This window comes from Ursus maritimus, unplaced genomic scaffold (genome assembly GCF_017311325.1).
Source record: "Ursus maritimus isolate PB19 unplaced genomic scaffold, ASM1731132v1 scaffold_19, whole genome shotgun sequence".
Taxonomy (NCBI): Eukaryota; Metazoa; Chordata; class Mammalia; order Carnivora; family Ursidae; genus Ursus; species Ursus maritimus.
Window position 1 is genome coordinate 4,926,316 of NW_024424341.1, and position 12,641 is coordinate 4,938,956.

Consider the following 12,641-nt stretch of genomic DNA (forward strand, 5'->3'; position numbering starts at 1 on the left):
TAATCCTTGGTATCTGTGGAAGCTGGAGGCACTTTGGATAAAGCCTTGCAATTGCCCACTGCCCTCCCAGTCTTGACAATGCCAACCTTTCAGCCCTGGACTCTTGGAGGTATTGAGAGGAGTTAAGGTCCACACACCTCACCAACCAACTGACTGCCTCCCAGCAAGACTGTGTATGTCATGGGTGTCCTGGTGGCTCTCCCCTTGCTCTGTGGCCTGGATCATATCTGGGCACCCCTCTCCTCCACTGAAGAGGCCAGCATAATACCTTCCAAAGAGTAATGTTCTTGCATTAAGCTTTTGCGGTTTGAGTGTGTGCAATTGAGTCTTATCTCCCAGTAGGCTGCACATACCCCAGCCCAGCACAGGAGGGACTTAGAGGCCTAACAGAAGTACAGGCAGGCCCTACTCTTTGGCTTTGAGGTTTATACCCCAAAGAGGATATAAAAGAGCTATATCTTACTTTCATAGACCTAGGGATCAAATGATGGGTGTCTATACCCAAAGTTTCTAACTCCCCTAGAACATTCTCTTCCTACTCCAGTTTGTAGATTGGCACACGGACGCATATCCCCAGTGTGGCACAGCGGGGAAGGGGTGGGATTGTCTCCGTCTGCACATAGTCAAAGCTTCAGCCTTTCTATGGCTTGAGACTCAAAGTAGATTAATGATCATGGCTGGTCTGAAGGGAATGGAATTATTAATAATCTAGTCCTGATAGAATAAGGCTTTGCTTTCCTTCTCCCAGCCCCGTCCCTAGCTATGGAAGGCGGGGGAGGGCCCCATTAATCATGGTGTTCTGATGTTCCTGCCTGCTCAATAGTCACAGGAGTGAATATATTGCTCAGAAAACACGTGCAGGATTGTTACAACACAGACGCTATGAAGGCATTATTTTCATTGTCAGGCTGCTTGATGGTTTCATAATTTTAATAAGAGAATGGGGTTTTAGACTCAAGGGAGTGATTCATAAAGAAGTCCGCAGACACATGGAGATGGCTGAAGTGCTCTCACCAAGAGCGGGCTGCGCTCTTGATGGGTCTGAGGGCTGCAGCCCTCCCTCACCCACCACCTGCTCTTCTGAGAGAGATGGTTGCACTGTGGAATGTTTGCACCCTCCAAATGGAGAGAAAAATAAACAAATTAGAAGCCTTTAACCACTTGCACAAGTCAGGTCTTTCTCAGGTGTCTGTGATTGAAACTCAACTCTGAAGTAAGAAGAAAAAGAAGCCGGCTGGGGGCAAGCACATTGGTTCAGAGCACTGCAGAGTGGGAGAGGGGAGCTGTCCCTTCCGGAGTGGCCGCCTCCAGAGACGCATGGAGTCCCTGGGATGCCAGCCCTTTCCTTCCATCCCCTGCCTCAGCCTTTGTGTGTGTTTCTGCATTCTGAGGCTGCCCCCAGCAGCCACAGTCGGGCACCTCGGCTGCTCTGGAGAAGCCTTCCCTGGGGTGCTCACGCTCCCTGCCTCTACTCTACTCTGTTTGCTTCTCCACCCCTCACCCCTTCCTTTGTGTGTCCGCCACCCCTGGCGAGAGCTGGAGCTTGCCTGGTTCCAATTCATTGCCTTACAGACAGAGCCACCAACGGTGCCTGGCACAGAGAAGGCTCTCAAATAGTAGCCGAACAAATAAACGAGCCCTAAGACATAGGTTTATGACTGTCCCCTTCTAGACAGGGAGGGTGGAAATCAGAGAGAAGTAAATTCCCTGAGGTCACTCAGCTCACACTTGGCAGAGCCAAGGTTTGGATGAGGGAACAGAGGGCAAGCTGAGGACGAAGCAGAAACTGACACCCCACAACCCCCCCCCCCCAGATGGGATGTACGTGACATTCCTCAGGTACCCCTGGCTGCCCTAAAGCCAAAGCAAGGAAACACAATTAGGTAACTTACAGGGACCACAATCCTGCAAGACTGAGTCTTCCTCAGTTTACAAATGTCTTAGCAATCTACAAGAACAAAGCATTTCTATCGATAACCTAGCTTCCAAAAGGAAATGTAGATACAATTAAATGTCCTTATAATCTGCAGCCCATAGATACTTGAAGCGGGCAGAGTATATACAATGTTCTTTCGGGAAGTTCCCAGCTATCTTCATGTTAATATCTTACCAGAGGGGGAAACAACCTGAATTTGACAATAGCAAGGCCTCAGGTATCCTGTGAGTCTTCTTTAATACATGAAAACCCTTTTGAAACCTCCCTTTTTCCTCACCTCCCCCAACCCCTTAATATATAATCAGCCACCCCTCACAACCTGGGGCAGCAGCTCCTTCTGCCCACGGGTCCTGTCCCTGTGCTTTCATAAACCACCATTTTGCACCAAAGATGCCTCAAGAAGTCTTTCTTGGTCGTCGGCTCCAGACTCCACCGCACCGAACCTCACCTATATTCCAAAACCACATTATTTGGCAGCCGTATGTGGGGCTTCAAGTTTTCGCATCTAGACTCCAAGCTTTGGTGCAAACTTGGTGAGTACTGTCCCTTCCCTTCCTTTATTCATTCCAGGGGCTCTTCAAAGACTACAGTCTTATTGGAACACCTCCGTGTCACTTGCTCAGGCTGCAATCCTCTAGCCCATGGCTACTCTATGGGGAGGAAAAAGCCTGCCTTTTGGCTGGAAGTGAGTCCCCTGGCTGGGATGGTAATAAGACCCGGAAACCTGATGCCTTCTCTTTGCTGCTGTCCTTTAACAAAGTCATCTGTCTTAGGCATGGGACAGCCACCTAAGTCACAGGATGGCTGCCAATCTTAAGACTCTTGTGGGAAGATTCCTCCTGATGGATCTAATGCGATCCCCTCCACATCCCTGGTCTAGCCGCTTCTGGCCGCGGGGCCTCCACTGGGAGCCGGCCAAAACCAGTACCCGATGGAACTGAAACCCAACCAGCGACCATTTCCTAGGGAAGTTGGCTGTAAGGATTACGTGCGTTGGAATGTTGCTTAGACCATGATGGATTGCTATCTTTACTGTTTTCCGTCAATGTCCTCTACTATTAAAGCTACAAAATTCGGTAATTTTCCCTTGCAAACCTTTTCTAGTGTTCTCTGTGGATTCAAAACAGCGGGTTCTTCAAGGCAAGTTATTTCTGTCCGTTCGCTGGCACCCATTGTAGTCTAGACTGAGATGGGGAAGTGGGGGGGAGGGCAGGCCTCCCTCCTACAGGGGCCTCTAACGGCGGTGGTGATCATAGCGATTTTGCTGGATTGCTTTGACACCAGGAAGCTCTGACATATCGTGCACGTAGGACGCCACCTGGGAGTCAGGAGGCGATTTTCCTTGGTAACGGACCCTCTTCTAGCATCCTCTCTAGCATGGGATGGGAGCTTCTTCAGTCCCCAACGATTCTCCCTTGGGATGCCTTTTAACCCATTGGAAACAATTCGGATTGCAAAATTTAGAAAAGTACTGAGCTCCTGTACCACTGCATGGCCTCAGTGGGATCTCTCAGTTAGATCTCTGGTAGGGCAAATGGACCCTAGGGTCGTACCTAGGCCTTCTTTGCTCTACATCAGCACCCCATGGCCTCTGCAGAACATATTTGATCTAAATAGGCCCCCAAATAAAGCCAGGTTGCTGGAGGAAACAGGCCAGCCCTAACAAAGGGGACCCTGGCTCTCTCACTGTTCCTCCTAATAGATGTGGGGGCTTCTTCTTCACTCATGTCCCAGGTTCATGGCTGTAACTGGAGCCAACTGTGGTTCGTCTCCCTCAGGATGGGGACTTTAAGGACTATTCCCAAGCAGGTGCCAAAACTCCCTTTGTTTTGGGGAAACTCCCTGTCTTCTCTGGGCTGACATGGACTGCCTATCCCCCCTTGTTGGCAGGAAAACATGGCGTCTGCTCTTCTGTTGGAGTTGATGAGCTCTAGAATTGGGAGCCCTTACTCTCCCTTTTGGCGGCACTTTGTCCCTTCTGTCTCCCCCTCCCCCTTGCCCTCCCCATTCTGCACCATCTCGGGTGCAGCGCGGGTAACTGGCTTGGTACCATCCTCAGTGTCTCAGGCACCATGGCTCCTCCTACCCGCACCATCAAGGAGCAAGAAGAGCACCCCCTGGACTTACCACCCACCCCAGATTTCCCCAGCAGCGTCTCAGGTAAAAATTGGCAATGGGGAAGATCCAGGTGGAACATAATTCAGTATTTAAACTAAGTTAAGTTTGTTTGGTTTAATTAAGATAAACATGTCTTTCAAGTTATCAGCGCTGAACGTGAAACTTTTCTTCTATGGAGGTTTACTGAAGGTCAAACAAACTTGTGTTAGCTCTGTTGCGAGTCGTTAGGTAAAAAGATGACTAAAATGATGGTTAATTGACTCATCGAAGTTTTCATGGGTAATTATTAAAATAGCTTTCAAAGTCTTTGGTAACCTGAATCTTTAAAGTTTTGTTTGGATGGTAAACGGGATTGAATTCATTGGACATCTAGGTCTTTTTAAAGTGCTAAGGCATTGATTACTGGACGTGGCTTTGTGCTATTGACTATTTTTTGCAAAGACACTAAGGATATTTTAATCTGTTGGTAAATGTGAGGGAACTGAAGGCAAGCTGAGGCTGACACCCCGCGACCCCCTCCCCGGGATGTATGCAGCAGTCCTCAGGCACTCCTGGCTGCCTTAAAGGACAAAGAAAGTTAACCTACAGAGACCACAATCTTGCAAGACTTAAGTCCCTCAGTTTGCAAATGTCTTAGCAGTTTACAAGAACAAAACATTTCCATCAATAACCTAGCTTCTGGAAGGAAATGTAAATACAATTGAATGTCTTTGTAACCTGCAGCCCTTAGACAGATACTTGAAGTGGGCCGAGTGTACTGTTCCTCCAGGAAGTTCCCAACTATCATCCCTTGAATGCCTTACTAGAGGGGGAAACAACCTGAACTTGACAATGGCAAGGCCTCCGGTATCCGGTGAGTCTTCTTTAACATATGCAAGTATTTTCTTAACCTCCCTTTTTCCTTCCCTGCCCCAACCCCATCGTATATAATCACCTCCCTTCATAACCCCGGGGCAGCAGCTCTTTCTGCCCAAGGGTCCCATCCCCGTGCTTTAATAAACCATCATTTTGCACCAAAGGCATCTCAAGAATTCTTGGTCGTCGGCTCTGGACTCCACCCCACTGAACCTCGCCGATATCCCACAACCTCATCAGTAAACACGTTTTGTTCTTAATTGATTCATAAATTTGCCATCTAAAGAATTCTTTTGTAACCGTTCACAATTGGTTACCACTTAGTCTTCAGTGGAGACTGAGGTTTCTACAGAAAGCAAAATTCTTCTAAATGTAATGAAGACTGATGGAAATAAGGGAAGCAACTCTGTTTGTAGAAAAGTAAGAGATCTGTAAGAAGGATAAGGAATGGGAATGCATTTTTTGTTGAAAGTAAAAGAAGGTAATCTTGTCCTCAATAAGATGGTTGCTTGGAAAGATGGCATGGGATAAAATCTGAACGCAAAAGAAAGTTGTGGAAGATCTGTGAAGGGAAATCCTTGGAAACGAATTTTAGATGTGGTCAGGACGGGTTAAGATTGAAAGGAAGGGACTTTTAAAGTACACTGGTATAAGGTATGGAAGTCGTCTGCTTTCTGTCTGTTCAAAAGACAAAGGCTTCTTGAATCGTTCATCTGCTCTGGGTAAGAAAATGAAAACAAAGATTTTTTGTTTTGTTTTGTTTTGTTTTTCTCTTTTGTCTGCCCAGAAAACAAAGTTTCTGGGTTTTGTCTTTTATCAGGTCTTCCATTACTTGGTTAAAACTTCTCAATATTAAAGGAGCTAAGTTTTGCTAACAACTATAGAACCCTACATATTCGCCTTTGGACTCTCTTACTGTCACCTTGGTTAAGTAAAAATAATTAAGTTTTGTAATGATCTGTAATCCTACTTATTCCGGCCAGTGCTTAAAACTTTCTAAGGTTTTAAAAACTTCCCAAGATTTAAGTTGCAAATGAAGTGTCTTTAACTCATTAGGGCCTTTTTCTTTGGTATGCTAAGTTGCTCCGGAAGTACTCTGCCTTGGGTTACATTTGGGTCAATGCCGGAACTATCGTAGAGTGCTGATACAGGGTCATCACCCCTTGATATTCTGGCTATTGAAGTGTTCGGTGTCACGGAAGTAACCTGATTTCCTTGCCAGCTCTATTGTAAACTCTCGTCTCATCAGATCTCTACCCATGTCCATTCGGAGTTTTTGTCATTTATAATTGTTCTTATTCTCTTGTAAAATGAGTTTCATCTTCAAGGAGATTCAGAGAAAGGACTTTTAGGACAGATACAGGTATTCGGTATCTTTATAGAATCCCAAAACTGAAATGGGTAAGAATTTCCAGAACTAACGAAAGCTGCATTCAAATTAAACAAGAATTAGTAACATGGGGCTAGATGAACTAGGATTGCTTTGTGACTCTTGTTTAAAACGTTGCTGGTGCTCTAAGATTTGCTCTTCCAGACTAAGACTTTCTCTTAAGACATCAGTGATACACAGAAGGAATAAAACGAACTGAAGCATTTAACTTTTCTCTCTACCCCAACCCTCTAAAATTCAAAAGGTATCAGTAGGTATTCTTCTGTGGCATCAGAGTCATTTGCATAAGTTCCATGAGAATCTGTTCTCCTTGTAACAGGACACCATTGGAAACATTGGTTGTTTTACCAAGGCTTGGACTGGAGTGTCCTACTTAGGAGAGACGTACATAGATGCAGATATGACCAAAGAGCTTTAAGGAAACTAAGGTTAACTTTATGAAAACCTGGAGCCATTAAGCCCCTTGGAAATGTTGGCCTGCTACCTTGCTTACAGAGTTCCCAGCAGCCTCAACAGGGGAGTAAAGAATGTCACTTCCCCGCAGGTGAAGGAACCTCAGGATACCTTGAGGACCTAATGAAGAAGAATCGGCCCAAATCTACAGGCATGACAGGCACGTCTGATGGCAGGTGTTTGGCTTGGCTTCTGGCCTGGAGAGGCTACTAAAAGTTCAACCTGGAGATTCCTTATAAAAAGTTCCAGCAAAGCAGATTCTGAAAGAGCTATGTGATCAAACACTATTCTTGCTGAGCTTATGTAAAGAATTACCCCAGGTTTGTTAAAATTGGACTTGTTTTGCAAACTAATTAGTCCCGATTTGGCTAATGAGGGTTATTTTAGAGAGAAAAAAATTATGTTTCAACAACACACCTTTGTGGATGTTAAATTCTAGATCTGATTGTCTTTAAAAAATGTTTGTTGTGTACCTAAGCTAGACGACTGGAGGTAAACTTGAGAGAAATTGCACAATAGCTCGTATAGATAATCTTCATGCTTTTTATTCTGTGGGGATAACAACAGGACCCCATGGGTGCATGATTATTGAAGCAGCTGGAAAATGGGATTGATTCCCCAAGGATTGTATAATTCAGCTAGCACCTTGACCAATTCTATGTGGCTGGGATGATGAAATCATTCCCTAAAGGCCAGACCATATCCCACTCTGTAGGGTTAACTATAGGCTTGTGGAGATAATGGATGACCCCACTTTCTTTGTGATTGGATTGGACGATGTACTCGGGGATGCCCTTAGCGCTTGACAAGCCTTCTCGCACTTGCCAATGATTCCTTATAATTAGGATATTGTTAATGCTGGACCTCGAACAAAGAGGTCTTCTTGATGGTTTCCTCCCTCCTAGTCATATTTATCTTAGAAGCCACCAGTTGAGGTCCAATGGCACACAAAGGCTTTAGCCAAGCTTACAACAGCCTCTTGGTAGGAGCCTCAAAGCTCACTATGGGACAGTCTCTGACTGTAATGACTTCACATCAGGTCCAGAGTGTCTCAGAGACCAAAGGCCACCAACAGATGATAGGAGGCCAACTTATTAAGTCCAGACTATGCTTATAGACATGCCTGAAACAATACTTGAAACCTGTCCAGACTTTAAAGGCAGCTACCCTTATGCCTGGACCTGACCATCATAACGTCTATACAGCATAACTGTTCAGAGGTTATTGATCTTGTTTATTCCAGTCGACTAGGTTTAAGGTGTCCCTATTGAAAATGCAGTTGACAGTTGGTTTGCCAATGGCAATAGTTTCATGGAAAAGAGGGATAAGAAAAGCTGGGTCTGCTGTAGTGCTCACTCATGCTTGGCAATTGCCAAAGCCTTACAGTTAATATTTATACTGACTCCAAATGCACCTTCCTAGTCCTACATGCTCAAGGAGCAATTTGGAAGAAAAGGGGATTATTATCAAGCCATAACCCCCAAGCAAATATGGGCCTGAAATTATTACTCGTCTTAAGGCTGTACACCCACCTAAGGAAGTAGTTGTAATTCACCCAAAGGACATCAGAGGATAGGACCTTAGACTCTAAAGGAAATAATTCACTAGACCATGCAGCCAAGCCTGCAGCACAAAAGAAACAGATCTGAAGTCTTACCAGTCTTAACTCCCATAAAGTCCATAAGTCCAGCCTATTCAGACCAAGAAATGCACAGGACTGGCTTATTAATAATGAAGGAAAAGTTCTTTATACCCAAAGATAACCAGTGGAAGGTAATACAAGGTTTACACCAGGCTACTGATTCGGGGAAAAGGCCACGGAGGTGACAAACTTCACTAAGAAAAACTGTTCCTAGATTTGGACTCCTTTGGTCCCTACAAAGTGACAACGGACTGTCTTTTATTACACAAATTCAAAAGGTGGCCCTCCAAAAGTGAGTAGCCCTGGAAATCCTGACTGCAGCTCAAGGAGGCCCAGTCTTAGATGGTTGGATCCTGGCTGGGATCCAATGGCTATAGGGCACTTGTGGCCATGGCTTCCCCCAGGCTGGATAGGCCACTGTACTCTTGGGTTTTACCTGAATGCAGGGATGCATTATTAAAACCATTACCAACCCAGCCAACCTTCCAAATTTAAAACAGCGGTGGACGTGTTTTCTGTTACATTGGTATGACCACCTAGCATCTATCTTTGTTACCTTTGAGACTGGAGAATGTTGTTTGGCATATGGAAACTCTTAAGTACATGGTCAAAGCCCTAAATGACACTCAAAATAGCATTTCTCTATTAACACAAATGCGCAAAGCGGTTTTCCAAAACTCGTGCTATCATAAAAGCAACACTGAGCATACGTTCCAGATTACCACCAAAATATTGCAGGGTTTCTACCTGATACGAATGCTCGAATTGGTGCTTTAAGTGATGTCTTTCCTTTAGTGATTGCTGTAAACACCTAGACTGGGAGAAAATTATCAAAGGTCAACTATCAAAGATCTCTTATTCAGACTTCTCTTTCTCGTTACAGTATTAACCTTATTTTGTCATTTCCGGTGTCTCCCTTCCTAGTGTCAAGACTCCCTCACTGCCGTAACTTCCAGCTAACAGATGATCCCTTCTACTCAAGGAGGCTCGTATATGTTGTCTGTGTTGGGTTCAGCTGCCTCCCCCTTTCATAACTCCCTTATGTGCTCCCCAGGGGACCAATATTGACCCATAGGTAGGGACATCTCTACACCCTTAATCAGCAGGAAGACATTACATTAGATGAGACCCTCCACCTTCAACAAACTTAAAGATTTGTCCAGGGGGAAATGAGGGAACAGAAGGCAAGCTGAGGACAAAGCAGAATCTGACACCCAACAACCCCCCCCCCCCACGAGATCTATGTGACATTCCTCAGGCACTCTTAGCTGCCCTAAAACGAAGGAAAGGGAAAACGAATAGTTCACCCATAGAGACCACAATCCTGCAAGACCTGCGTCTCCCTCAGTTTACAAATGTCCTAACAATCGGTTTGAACCAAATAATTAGACTTCAGACCCTACGATTACGAACACGGCATGCTAGCGGGCTTGCATTCAGTAACCACATAAGCTGGGGCTAGGAGGCCCTGGAGAGGGAAAAAGGAGAGACAGAGAGGGAGATGGAGCGAGAGGAAGTGGGGGTGGGGCGAGAGAGAACAGAGGAGAGGGAAGAAAGCCGACATCAGCACCAGGTAGGGGCCTCTGCCATTTCGTCTTGGGGAGGGAGGGTGGTTCCCTTTCAGGGCATCTGCATGGGAATGCACAATTTTTGGAAAGCTAAAGAGGGAACTTTTGAAAGGAGCATTTTAAACCATTAGCCAAATTTAATTATTGAACAATTCCACTTTCCAAGGATCTTGCCTGATGATTTACCTTAAGGCACTGATTCGTTTTGTATTTACCTCATTATGAGGCCCTGCCCCCGGCCTGGCACCTCTCTCCAACTTGCAGGGGACTCCAGGGGTCCGGGCTGGGCAGGAAGACACACCAGACATGGCTAGACCCCAAATTCAGTTTGCTCTACCCGGAACTCTGGTTTCAGAGTGCTGGCTCAGGCAGCCGAAGCCGTGGCCAGTGCCCAGCTCTGCCGTTCCTCACTTCGTGTCTTTCACTTTCCTGTGCTCCAAGCTCTCCTTTTGTACAGCTGTTGAGGAACAAACGAGAAAATGTGGACGTTTCGCTCTGTGAGTGGTCACCACGTTACTCCTCCTGAAAGGTACAACCCTCACGTGTTCCAGGACCGAGAGCAGCGTGCGTGTGGGGACGTGTCGATGGCCCTCTGCTAGGCCCTGCTGCTGGGGCTGGGGCTCGCAGGCTGCTAGATGACAGGGTACATCCTCGAAGTTCCTTAGTTCTCCCTCCCTGACACAATGCAGCCACAGTGTGGGGGATTCATTATGTAGCCATTAGATGCCCATAAAAGTGGCTGCTGCAAAGCCCATTAGTTAATTATAAAGTAATCACAAACACACCGAAGGAACATCTGTTTGATTTATTCTAATTGCTTAGACATGCTTAAATTCTCCCAGTTGGAATGTAGGCCTTAGGAGGATAGCAGCTTCCAAGTCCAGGGCCCCACACTGAGCGAGGATGGGGGTCCCAGGACTCATGGACTAACTAACACAGCAAGGTGAGCAGAGATCTGGCTTTCACTGCAGCTCTCAGCTTTCTGGGGCTCTGGGGTGGAACTCTCTTTGGGGTCTGCTGGTGCTTCTTTGAGCTGCTGAGCAAGTGCTCAGGGGAAAACGTGGGGCCTGGGAAGAAGGAGGCCCAAGGCCCGCCACCAGCTCCCGGCTCTGCCAGCACAGTCGGTGCATCTGCCCCCACCTGTGGAGCCCATATCCCAGGCACAATTCCTCGGGTGGATTCTGGGCGAGTGTGCTAGGCTGCTGTAAGAAAATGTCACGAACTATGGTGAAGACAACAGCAATTTGTTCTCTACCACTTCTAGAGGCCAGGAGTCTGTGATCAAGGTGTTAGCCAAGCAGTGCTCCTTCTAAGCCCTCTGGAAAGGATCCTTCCTTTCCTCTCCAAGCCCCTGGTGGCCCCAGGTGCTCCGTGGCTTACGGCAGCATCGCTCTAATCTCTGCCTCCAGCTTCCCTTGGCCTTCTCCCTGCCTCTCTGTGTCTTCACGCGACTGTCTTCTTATAAGTGATGCCAGCAGGCTGGGTCCAGGGACCCAAGGACGGTCCCCCAGGACGAGCCAAGAGGGTCCTTTGCTTTGCAAGGGACGGAAATGAAATGCGAGGCAGCAGGAAGAGAGAGCAAAGTTTATTAAGGAGAAAGCCAATACAGACGGAGTGTCTAAGTCTTGGAAAGGAAAGGAACATGAGTCTCTCCTTTGTCCAAAGTCTGAGGGTTTTTGCTGAGGACTGTGGTCTCGTGTGCATGTCCTCTCCGGCATCCAGAAACTGGTTAGAACAAAGACCAGGGCCTGCATGTTATTCCTCGGAGCCAGGGGGTCTTGATGTCCAGATGGCTAGTGCCTGTGGTCTGGGATACACATTTGATGGCTTCGACTGGTCATTCTCACCTGGTCTTTCCTTAGGTGTTATCTCTTCTAGAGAAATCATTAATTCCTTGTCCCTTACAAGGAGGATGTTTGCTATTTCCCTTATAAGGCACGTATAAAGTGGGGTGGGAGTGCAGGTCCTAGCAAGAATAGAAGCAGGAAAGGGAGCAAAAAGCAGATTTTTATGGAGTCTTTCATTTTCCTATGTCATAGGACACCAGTCATGTTAGATTGGAGTCCTCCTTCTCCAGGATGGCCATATCTGAACTGATTGCATCTGCAATGACCCTATTCCTGGAAAAGTTCACATTCAGAGGTGCTGGTGTAAACTGAGCTACCGTGAGTCCGCTCCTTGCTGAATTGCAGATAGGAACTGCCACACAAGGAAACTTTATCTGCAGCAAAGACAGATCACAAGGAAGAACTTCCAAAGCCTTGACTCCCCAAGCCTGGGTGAGAGGGTGGTTTTTATTTAGGTTATAGGATAAATATTCAGAAAGGGGACCTTTGTTATCACATATAAAGGCGGGCGTAAGTTTTCACAGATGTCCTGGGTGGGCGCATCTCTGCTAAGGACGCAGGGTCTTGCTTGCTTTTGAACCGGCACTGGGAGCTTTACCCCTGATTTACTGTCTGTTACGATTAAGCTATTTCCCGGCCTGGTGGAGACTGTTAGTTTTCGCCCTTTGTTTCCTTAAAATCCTTAACTACTGAGGTTTTTGCACTTCTTTGTAGCTCTGACACCTCCCAGGAAGTTCTGGGAGAAGAACGTTTGGACAAGTAGAGCTGATTGGGGGTAGATCACAGGAAAATAGCTAGGGGCCCGAAATGACTTCTGTGTCGCAAACGCTGT